Here is a 9,110-nt window from a genome sequence, read left to right as displayed (position 1 = left end):
GGTGACATGAATACAAAGAAAAAGAACTGAGAGAATAGGATTCATAAATCACCAAAAGGGCAAATTAAGTAAAAACGAGAAGTTTTAATTAAAAAAGACATAATCTACTCATAAGAAAGCCATTCCAACCAATACAATGTCTACTGTTAAGCAGTGTTCTCAGTGCGTACAAAGAATGTGGAAACTTATAATGCCTGAAAATCAGTTAAGTATCCTCAGCAGTGTAGTTGCTTTGCATGTATATGTGTGCGTTTGATGTAATTAATCATACAATTATTGTGCTGAAAATGTACTTTGTTTCTTTGTAATAATTTTCTTATAATTAGATTTACAAAATGTATGGCTAATCCTCTTTTGAATATGTAATATATAGACCATGTAAGTTTTCAGTTAATGAAAGGACGTTGTTTCAAATATGTGAATCAAAGGCGATTAAATTAAAATTGAATTAAAACATCTGAAAAGCAAAAACTTACGCTTGCTTTATTTAAAAACAACAGCTATAGGATGCAAAGATTAAGAATAGGTGGTGAATCTAGGAAGGAATTGTGTACGGTATGCTTCAACTTATTTATGAATCTACAACTATATATTAAAATTTGAAAACTAATTTTCTTTATGAATAATCTACTGTTTTAATTTAGAATTTCGAGCCGAGTAATGTACCAGAATATGAAAGCAAAATATCAAATACAGAGAGGCGAGTGGATGAAAGAAGTAATTTGGCTCTCAATAAAGGAGAACAAAAGCTTTCTCTTCTAAAATTATTGGCTTAAAAAATAGAAGACAAGTGTTTTGAAGTGATAATTTTTAATTGGACATGAACGCAGCTATTTGTATAAGTAAAACAGGAGAAACGTCAGATAAGCTAATATTTGTTATAATTAATACATCTATTGTTAATGTAATGTAGAACGAATGACTTTGTTAAAATATTTATAAATTTTACAGGTAATTCTAGGATTATCGAACATGATTCAAATTCTGAGATAGCAAGAAACCTGGCCTTGGAATCTGCAGTATATTTTTAAAACGCTACTATGGAAATTATGCTCTACTATTTCTTGACCAACTTTCTAAATAATTGGACATTGAAAGAGGAGACGAAGATGCTATAGTGAAACAATACTGGCATGAATACGAAGAAAAGTAATAGAAATAATGAATGATATAAATACACCAGGAGATCATTTTGACAAAAAATTAGACATTTTAATTGAAAAATTTACTTTTCTCATGAGAAAGTCAGTTTATTGTATTCCAACCCAGAAGTAATCTGTAAACTTAGCAAATCAGTATTAATAATTAACTTTTCATAGCAATGTACTTGATGTTTAGAATTATTTCTGGTTCTTTGCCTTAATGTCGTAGATCAAATTTTTTTAATGCATTATTAATTTCAATTTTTTTTTTTAGGTTTTGGAGATCAGTTGATGCACTAGAATATAAAAACCAAAAATGAAATACAGACTAAAAAGTACATAATCGAAGCCCTTTATTTTGGAAAAGACAATAATAGTTTATTTTACTCAAGATAATGTTTATGAAACTTAAAAATAGTTTACATTATAATTTATTACCTTTGAGCTTGAAAGCAATACTTTTGATATACATGATTGATTGATTAACGAAAATAATATTATCCTATATATATATTATAAGATGCATCTCACAGGGCTCTGCACATTGGTTTTTACTCTTTACATCAAATTATAGCCTTTATTTAGCGTGCAGAAGATTTTTTTCAAATGTAAATATATGGATGTAATAAATTCATCGGTATATTTATTGTTAAAGTCATTTTTGAAAAACATTTTGTAACTTTAAAAATTATATGTTCGACTACAACTTTGTGCAATTTTTATTATCAAAATTTTCATTTAAAAAAAATATATATATGTCATGTTAATCGAAAAAATGATCTAAAAATAAATTCAAAATGAATACGTATCTAAGACGTTTATGCATATTTTTGTTTTATTTATTTAAAATATATATTTTCTGAACCATATTGTACATACTTTCTTCAACCCCTCTTTCTCTGCCCCTTCTTATATATACCGAATATATATAGTTAATGTTTACAGTTGCCTGAATTTAAATTTATAGTTAACATTTATAATTGTTCACATAAGATGAATAACCCAAAGAACACGAAATCTAGCCGAAAAATTTGGATGTTCGGTGGATTTCGTTACTATATTACCAAGACGAAAAATGAAAGAATGTAAGTTTTCTATTTATTAAAAAAAATAAATAAAGGTTAAGTTACTTATAAAAATTTGAATATATCTTTAGATATTTAAACTGTATAAAATATAAACAGTTAGGTTGTAAAGCTCATGGCATTTTTCATGACAATAATTTTAAAAGTTCAGAAGGATCGCATAATCATGAGCCCGATGAAAAAAAGAACAAGAAAAGGGAATTTTACAAAAATGTCTTAGGAATGACACAAACACGAGGAACAAAACCAAAAGATTTATACAATGCTGCAATAACGAAGTAATTATATTTGTATTTCCAAGCTAAACATCATAATTAATAACTTTTTTTTTTATTTAAAACAGTCAGCCAGAAATGAATAATGTGGTTAATTTTCCCTCGTGTAGAAGAACGATACAAAGATATATAAAGAATACACAAAATATACAGAATATTAAATTAAACAATGGAACACTAAAAGAACTGGGAGAAAATTTAATTAGAAATAAAGATATATTAAAATACAGAAATAATACTGAGAATTATACAATAAGTATTAAAATTATACAAAATTTGAATTATTATAGCCTCATTTTTTATGATGAGCAATTTATTAATACTATAAACGGCGAAAATATTTTTATCGATGGAACATTTAAATCCGTCCCAAATTTAAAAGATAAAAACTTGCAGTTAATAACTGTGCTAATTAGCATTGATGATGATTCAGATAAAGTAAATTTATATTTTATAATCGTATTTTATCTGATATACTGATACTTTAAATAACAATATTTTCTTATATTATATTCAATTCTTTCTGCATATTTTCAACAGGTTTTACCATGCATGTGGATCATAATGAATAACAAAATGCAAGAAAACTATATAGAAGTTTTCAATTTCTTTAAATCTAAATTCCCTCAATTACATCCTAAAGTAGCAATGACAGATTATGAAATAGGTTTAAGTAATTCTTTAAGAACAGTATATCTAAATATAAAAACTACGCACTGCTTCTTCCATTTTGCTCAAGTATGTAATACATTAATCAAAAAATTCATTTTATCTCGACTATATCACTTTATTATTTATATTAGAAATTTGATTCATGTTGTATGATACATTGTTTCATAGGCTTTAATGAAGAAAGCGCAATCATTGAACATAATCAATAGAAAAAAAAATAAGCTCACTTATCCCGAATATTTCATAGTCATAAAGAAAATAATATCTTTAGCATTATTACCAGCAAAGCAAATTGTCGAGGTTTTTAATTTATTAAAAACTGATGTTAATAAACGTTTTGGATCCTATTTCAACTTATATTTTGCATATTTTGAAAAATTTTGGCTAAAAAAGATAGGCCCAGAAAATTTTTCAGTTCACAAATTGAAACATAGGACAAACAATAAATGTGACAATTATCATAGTGTACTAAGCAAAAGCTTAGGAAAAGCTCCTCACCCTACCCTCTTCCTGAGTAAGAATATTTTTTATAATATATAATACAAATAATGTTTATACCTATTCTCTATTAGTAGGTGACATTTCCTATGTGGTTAACATGATTTTTGAATCCTTCTCATTATTAGGTAGATTTTGGTACCAAAGTAATACATTTTATTTCCTTTTTCATAAGATTTGTTGCGTTTTCACACTTTACAGGCCAAATCAAGCTATTACTAAAGGAAAACAGAAATATTATACACAGCATAAAAACTGGAACCTACAAACAACGAGAGATAAACAAGATTTCAAAAGAAAGAAATGAAGAGATTAATAAAATATATAAAAACATAGATGATATCACAGAAAACTCTAACATCATGGAAAAAGAAAAATGTATATTGCAAATATTAGATGAAACAGAAGAAATAAAATATTTAAAAGAAACTGAAAAAAACAATATGAAACAGACATTATATAATATAAATATAGCGAATAAAGAAACACCAATTAAAACACAAAATGGAACAATGCCTATTATCAAAATAAACAGTAATAAAGAAATAGAAGTTTTGAATAAATTAATTTCTTTAAAAAATTTGTACTTAAATTATAATAGTGAGATAAGATTTGTTGTTATTAACAATAGTAATTAAAATGTTTTGTGGAAGTAATACTTATTTTTTTATTTTAAAACTTTTAAAAAGCTTTATATTTATGACATTGTTTTTTAAGATAACTCAATATATTACTATAATAGCAACTATTATAATGATTTGATACATACACCGTTTGCTGATAAGCACAATGCGTTCGTTCCAATGATGTTTTTATGAGAAAAGTAAATTTTTCAATTAAAATGTCTAATTTTTTGTCAAAATGATCTCCTGGTGTATTTATATCATTCATTATTTCTATTACTTTTCTTCGTATTCATGCCAGTATTGTTTCACTATAGCATCTTCGTCTCCTCTTTCAATGTCCAATTATTTAGAAAGTTGGTCAAGAAATAGTAGAGCATAATTTCCATAGTAGCGTTTTAAAAATATACTGCAGATTCCAAGGCCAGGTTTCTTGCTATCTCAGAATTTGAATCATGTTCGATAATCCTAGAATTACCTGTAAAATTTATAAATATTTTAACAAAGTCATTCGTTCTACATTACATTAACAATAGATGTATTAATTATAACAAATATTAGCTTATCTGACGTTTCTCCTGTTTTACTTATACAAATAGCTGCGTTCATGTCCAATTAAAAATTATCACTTCAAAACACTTGTCTTCTATTTTTTAAGCCAATAATTTTAGAAGAGAAAGCTTTTGTTCTCCTTTATTGAGAGCCAAATTACTTCTTTCATCCACTCGCCTCTCTGTATTTGATATTTTGCTTTCATATTCTGGTACATTACTCGGCTCGAAATTCTAAATTAAAACAGTAGATTATTCATAAAGAAAATTAGTTTTCAAATTTTAATATATAGTTGTAGATTCATAAATAAGTTGAAGCATACCGTACACAATTCCTTCCTAGATTCACCACCTATTCTTAATCTTTGCATCCTATAGCTGTTGTTTTTAAATAAAGCAAGCGTAAGTTTTTGCTTTTCAGATGTTTTAATTCAATTTTAATTTAATCGCCTTTGATTCACATATTTGAAACAACGTCCTTTCATTAACTGAAAACTTACATGGTCTATATATTACATATTCAAAAGAGGATTAGCCATACATTTTGTAAATCTAATTATAAGAAAATTATTACAAAGAAACAAAGTACATTTTCAGCACAATAATTGTATGATTAATTACATCAAACGCACACATATACATGCAAAGCAACTACACTGCGGAGGATACTTAACTGATTTTCAGGCATTATAAGTTTCCACATTCTTTGTACGCACTGAGAACACTGCTTAACAGTAGACATTGTATTGGTTGGAATGGCTTTCTTATGAGTAGATTATGTCTTTTTTAATTAAAACTTCTCGTTTTTACTTAATTTGCCCTTTTGGTGATTTATGAATCCTATTCTCTCAGTTCTTTTTCTTTGTATTCATGTCACCATTGTTCCTTTATGGCACCTTCATCTCCCCTTTCAGTGTTCTATTATCTGTAAATTTAAGCAAAATTGAGTAAATTATTAGCTAATAATAATATACATTAAAAAGATATTACTTATTTTCTTACATTAAAAATTAATAAAAAGAAATAATAATTTTCTGGATTCATTTCAATACTTCAAATCCCTTTGCTTATCCATTAACCTGTAAAATTTATAAACTTTTTAACAAAGAAATATATTCTACACTTTATATAGTTTATGTAATAATAGATATATTAACTGAAACAGGGATTAACTTATCTGATCCATTTTTGATTAATTAATCAGTTGTTATGATTTACCATAAATCACTTTTGCTCAAAAAATTTGTGTTTACTTCTTACTTAACCCATTTAAACAATTATGTCGCACAATACTAACACATACTTAAAATGATATAGCAATTTCAATAGTCAGTTTCCAATCTATGTTTTTTCCATTACGCCATCTTTGTTGCCAACCGTTCAATATGAAAACTTCTAAACCGTTCTGTAAAATGTCGCCGTATCGATATTTTCCACATTCATCCTATTCAATATATTTTTTTCCATATTCCCCCCCTTCTAGGCTACTACGGGATTCTCGCAGGTTAAGCAATCTCTAATAAAATCTTCAACATCCTCCTGCTCGTATTTCTCGAATCCCGTATTGTGCGAAACAGTGCCTCAAGTTGGCTCCGAACCTGTGGTCAGAAAGGAAGGCCTTATTCTAAAATAAAGTATTCAAAGCCAGGTTATGTGGTAAAAGAGTTTTTATTTAATAAATAAAATATATACAAAAGTTTACAATATTTTTACAAAAGAACCGCTAAGTTAAAAATAATCGACTTCCTAGGGAATTTGTCGTCGTCAAATTCTAGGGAATTTCGGTAAACGAAGTTTCCCAAGAACCCCAGAGACTAGAATTCCCCAGAAAGGAGCGCGGACTTATAAGCTCCCGGACTGGACAATTTCCCTAGGGTATTCCCTAGTAAAATCCCCAGCCCCGGGAGGAAGCGAAGTTGGAGAAGTGGTTTTAGGGAAGGGGAAGTCCCCTTGCCCTTCGGCCGCCTTCTCCAAGAGCTCTAGTGGCTCCGAGCCACCCCAACCCCTAGGGTGAATTCTACCCCTCCCACTACCCGACTCGTCGAGAGCCCTGGACTTGGGGGTCGGAACACTGGGTCCGAGGTAGTCCTCGGAGGCAGTGTGGAGGGGAAGGAGAGGGTTGAATTTCTCCCGGGCAGTCCCCGGAGAAATCTCCCTTAAGGAGGGAGGAATGTGCCGCAGAGGGGTAGTCCCCTCTTGGTAGGCAGTGGGTGGTGGGTGATACTTACCAAAGTATCCCAAAAAGTTGCCCAAGTGGAGGCGCTGCCGTTGAGGCGTCAGTTAGGTGCCGTGGAGGCGAACAAAAGCTGCTTCGTTGCTGCGGTTGCTGCTGCTACACAGCTGTCGAGCAAGGCGAGGGTGCGATGGGTCCTTATCAAGGACCCATCTATATAATTACGCGACACTAATCTTGCCAGCGAGAGAGCTGCCGCGGGCGCTGGCCACCTAGTGGCCAAGCGCGCAAGTAGTGTCGCTTCGCGGCCGCGACACGCCAGGGCCAGAAGACGCGCAAGCGCGCCGCGGAGAGAGAGACAGTTAGAGCGGCTAGAGATGGGAGATATAACAGAGAAATGCGGAATCTACTTCGCAACATTTTCTGTCCCTCCCAATCTCGAACAAACTCCCCCCGTTGACGCGATGGCGTCAAAACAAGGAAGAAAGAGTGTAATCAGTTTAAACCAAATTTATTTACAACAAAAAAAATAAAATAAAAGATATAAAAACAGATAAGGACGAGACGACTATTTACATGGCTTCATATGGAGCTTGGCCGAGTGAAGCTCTAAGGCCGGCGACCACCGCAGGGTGATTTTGCCCTGCGGGGCCCAGGCCTTCCACCGCCGAAGTTTAAGGGCCGAATAGAGCGGCACCTCTATTGTCTGCCCGAAGGCTCTTACAATTATTTTTTGCGCATTGCGCTCGATTTCCCTGGCGCTGGGATCGTCTAAGACTCTCCCAGCCCAGTTCGTCGAGGCAATGCGCTTCTGGGCGGCAACCACGGGCCTCCGACGTCGCGGGTTCGATGGTGGTTTCCGTGGCGGTGGTGGTGGCTTCTCTTTTTGCCCCGCCGGGAGAACGTGGCCGAACAGCCGTAGAAATTCCGCTTCCTCCCGGGGGGCATGCAATTCGAGGACATCGTCCCCCTCGTCCTCGTACCCTACGCCCAAGAGGTGGGCCCATGGATAGTCCGCCATGATCAATCGTGCTGCACCAAAAAGGCAAATGATGAGTACGAAGACTCAGTAAGTATCGAGGGAGTTTTGGAAGAAAAGACATGGCGGAGATCATAAAGTGTTCCTGAAGGTTTGGAACAGGAAACAGGACGACCTGAAGAGTCCCAGGACGCCCGAGAGAGGAGGTGGTAACCTGAAGAGTCCCAGGAAACCAGGGAAAGAAAGTTTAAGCAACCTGAAGAGTCCCAGGAAGCTTGAGAAGGAGAGATGACAACCTGAAGAGTCCCAGGATGCCGGAAAGTAGGGTGAAGCTAGACCCTGATACGACCCAAAGTGAGGGCTAAGAGGGGAGTTTACAGAGTTGCGAGAGACTCCGTTGAATCTCTTTTCTCGCGGTTTTAAGGACAGCTACGCGAGCTACTCCGTCCACCCCAGGAACTAGTTTGAGAATCCGCCCCAAGGTCCACATACGGGGAGGATTGTTAGGTACTTTGACAAGCACCAAATCTCCTTCACCGAATTCCGAGTTAGAGTTCTGCCATTTCGGTCTATGTTGCAAAGTGTGTAAGTATTCGGAAGACCACTTCTTCCAAAAGGTCTCGGTGATTCGATTTACGGTTTGCCAACGATTTAATGATGATTCTCGTAAATCCAAGGTGGATAATTCAGGTGGGGAATTTAACGCCCGTCCTGACAAAAAATGCCCCGGAGTGAGTACGTCCAACGATTCTGGATCATCATGTAACCGCGATATAGGTCGTGAATTTAGGCAGGCCTCAATCTTAGTCAGTAGTGTGGTCATTTCCTCGAAATTAGGCACGAAAACTCCGAGGGAGCGTTTCAGGTGGTGTTTCATACTTTTTACAGCACTTTCCCAAAGACCGCCCCAGTGGGGAGTAGCGACCGGAATGAATTTCCACTCGATTTCACGGATGGACTCGGTGGGTTGAGCGCGGGCGGCTTCTAAGGCACATCGGTAGACGCGTTTTAGTTCCGCATCCGCTCCTTGAAAATTAAGGCCGTTGTCTGAGTACATAACGGCGGGTTTTCCACGACGAGAAATGAATCGAGACAGCGCAGCGAGGAAGGCC

At 34.1% G+C, this 9,110-nt stretch overlaps 2 long non-coding RNA genes across 2 annotated transcripts; one reads left to right on the top strand and one right to left on the bottom strand.

Annotated features, from left to right (window-relative positions):
* The first annotated feature begins 331 nt into the window (after positions 1–331).
* LOC136774204 (uncharacterized) lies at positions 332–1,546 on the top strand. The gene is made up of 3 exons (XR_010822754.1): positions 332–555; positions 645–1,149; positions 1,417–1,546. It is a non-coding gene; the product is annotated as an uncharacterized lncRNA (long non-coding RNA).
* Positions 1,547–3,873: 2,327 nt separating this feature from the next.
* Positions 3,874–5,983, bottom strand: LOC136775668 (uncharacterized). The gene is made up of 4 exons (XR_010822976.1): positions 5,849–5,983; positions 5,170–5,771; positions 4,442–5,080; positions 3,874–3,890 (listed from the first exon to the last, which is right to left on the bottom strand). It is a non-coding gene; the product is annotated as an uncharacterized lncRNA (long non-coding RNA).
* Positions 5,984–9,110: the final 3,127 nt, after the last annotated feature.

This window comes from Prorops nasuta, unplaced genomic scaffold (genome assembly GCF_024137725.1).
Source record: "Prorops nasuta isolate Cenicafe-Biocafe unplaced genomic scaffold, Cenicafe_Pnas_1.2 PNAS00001, whole genome shotgun sequence".
Taxonomy (NCBI): Eukaryota; Metazoa; Arthropoda; class Insecta; order Hymenoptera; family Bethylidae; genus Prorops; species Prorops nasuta.
Note: the sequence above shows the minus strand (reverse complement) of the source record. Positions and strands in the feature narration are given on the sequence as shown.